Below are 3,015 nucleotides of genomic sequence, written 5' to 3' on the forward strand. Positions count from 1 at the left end.
AAGAGAACGGATGAGAATCAGTCAAGAATAGGAAAATAAAAATTAATCTTATGCTGAATGGGAAGATAGGAAAGCCTGTGAAACTCAGTGCTAATGTCTTGCATCATTGTGTACTGACATACTTCATAAGAAAAGCCCGACTGTGAATCTTTACTAACTTACTGTCTAAAGTAAATTAGCTGTTACCAAATTGCAATTAGGTAGCAGCTAATTTACTTTAGACAGTACAAATATGAAAAACAGTAAAAGAAAAAGTAATTATGGAAATGACAACTTTCTATGAGCAAAAAACTTCTTTATGGCGATGAAAATTTTGTGTATTCTAGGATTCTGTAATTGCAGATTTGCCATGGGACTGATCCCAGTGAGAATTGTGATTCAGAATTTAAGCTGTGTATAATTTAGACTAAAACCTCATTATAACAACCCCCTACTTTTAACAATCTTGATAGCAAGAATTGATTTTTTTCATTATTACAACACAAGTTGACTAACCCTGTTATATAACCCCAGCAGGTATTATAGGAATTCATTATAATGAGGTTGTATTGCATGTAACAATGTGAACTGAATGTTAAACCAATGTCATACTTTCTTCCTAAATCTGCAGAAATCCTAAAACGGTAACTACTGAAAATATGTAGACTCCCACTATTCAAGCTCACCTGGCTGTCAGCTTTAAAAACTAATACTCAAGCCAAGGTAGTTAACTATTTTTTACATTTTAACACATATTTAGATGCATTCATACCAGTGTCCCCAAAACTTGTATTTGCTTACTTACCAAATACTCCAGCATCTCCCTGAACAGCTTCCTTACAATAGAGAATAAATATATAAAAATATGGAGTCTGACATGTAACACATTTAAGGGAAATATGGGCAAAATACAGTCAATTCAATGTAAAAAAAAAAAAATACAAGGGAGACTATTGCTTGCTCTTTTTCATGTTTAATTTTTAATGTCCTTTTTCTAATTCACCTGAAACTGTTATAGACTTTGTAGTCTGCTGTAACAGGATGCTATAAAAAGTAAGGGGTTTTGTTGGCAGTGTTTGGGCCCTGTTTACTACAGAGTACACAGAGGCTTAATAATATGCCACATTTGCATGTGTACTGGTATCCATCTTCCCTGTTTCCTTTTAAAGGGGTGGAGACTCATTCTTTTTGTGGATTGTGTCTGAAAAGCCCATGTTTTAGAGCTCCTGCCAGCTGCTTATAGGGGCAAGTAAATTCCTCTCCCCAGTGTATTATTGGTTGAGGAGTTTTTCAATATTTGAACTATCTTTCAATGGAACACAGTCAAAGTTAAGAATGTGACCCAAGGCCAGATTAATGCATAGGCAAACTAGAGACATGCCTAGGGCCCTGAGCTGTGGGGCCCTGGTCCTTCCCTCCACTGTGGATGTGTGAATTTACTTCCCCCTTCCCTTCCCCTCCACTCTGCTGGCTGCTTCCTAGTGGCAGGTCTGAGCCCCACTCCCTGCGGGTGGTAGCGCTGGGGTGAAGGGGGGGGTCTCAACTGGCCCACGAGTTTGTTTGCCTAGGGCCCCACTAAAGAGTTAATTTGGCCCTGATTTGACCCCTTCCAAGCCTCTCTTCCTCTGTCCCATATTCTGCAGGAAAACAGTAAAGCATTGTTTTAAAATAGGTCAGTTCAAAGTAAAACCTCTATGGAAATAAAGTTATTATATTAAAGTCAAGGTTTGACAAACTTAAGTAAAAATAACAAAAATCTGGCAGTTCCTCAATTTGAGGATGATCTCTACCACAGTTCACTGATGGGTCTTGAGGTGACTTAAGAGTCCAGTTCTTGAGCCATAGATCTGTCTGTACAAGTTGCAAGTCTTTCCTAAGAAGAATAGGATGCAGGCTGGAATTACTTTCCTTTTCCTTCCTCTGGTCTGTCTTCTCTTCTTTGAGGGCAAGATGCTTTATCCTGAAATTGATTGCTGCTTGGTTGAGATTGCGGTGCTGCTGGAGTTGGGTAGCATCTAGCTCCATCAACTTTTGATGTTGGTATCTGTTTTCTTGAGATAGGCCTTCAATATATCCTGTAGCACTTCCTTCAGCTACAAGTAGATACACTGAAACCATTATATTTACTTGTATTTACTCTTCTTGCTGCAGTGTAAATTGGATCAAATATGCTTCTCTGCCGGCTGTAAATTACTGTGAAGTGTTACTGTGCAGTAGTAGAGCCAGTGCCAGAGTTTTCTTGAATTAGGTGCATGGTTAGGTCCTTGAAGGATTGCCTTGTTTCATGCTGTTGGTATTGGGTTGGAGAAGTGATTTCTACAGTTACTAAGCTCTTGTAAATAATGCTAATTATTGTGGCGTACATTGATACTGTAACAGCGCAGGGTCCTAGGGGTGGCCGTGAACTCCCCTAGTGCCCCCTACCATGCCAATGTGATAGTAAAAGCACCCTCACATCTCGCCTGCCACGTCTTTGATGTTAACAGTTTAAAGGAGGCTGCCCTTCGTCCTCTCTGACACAGCGCCCTGATGTATCCCAGTCTTAGTTCTATCTTGGGTGACATGGTGCACCCCAGCCTTATGGGCTCTGTGTGGCTCCAACCACTCTTGTACCATGCCCCAAGCCTCACAGATGTACTGGAAGTTGTTTGGTCGATTTCACCTTCCGCGCCCTCACTGGCGCTCTCTGGCTTGTCCCCTTTTTGGGGCTTCTCACAGCTGCCCACTCTGGGGCTTCTCGCCTTAGGGCTCAGGCAGCCTTGGCCTTATGTGGCCCCCTCCCTATCCTCTGCTCCCAATCTCAGGGTTGGGGTCAGTGCACCCTTGAATGTTGTGCCTTTTCTGGCACTGGGGTCCCCACGCTACCGTGGAGCCCCTGGGAGGCCTCCTCCAACCCGTAATAGCCTCACCTGGTCCTCTGGTGTAACGACAACAGCAAAACAATAACACAAACCCCTGGGCATTAACACAAAGTTAAACCTCCTGGGTAAACATCTTCCAAACCACACCGCCTCTCACCTGTGTAACTAGCGGCAG

Source organism: Gavialis gangeticus, unplaced genomic scaffold (assembly GCF_001723915.1).
Source record: "Gavialis gangeticus isolate Ggan-Ray unplaced genomic scaffold, GavGan_comp1, whole genome shotgun sequence".
Lineage (NCBI taxonomy): Eukaryota > Metazoa > Chordata > Crocodylia > Gavialidae > Gavialis > Gavialis gangeticus.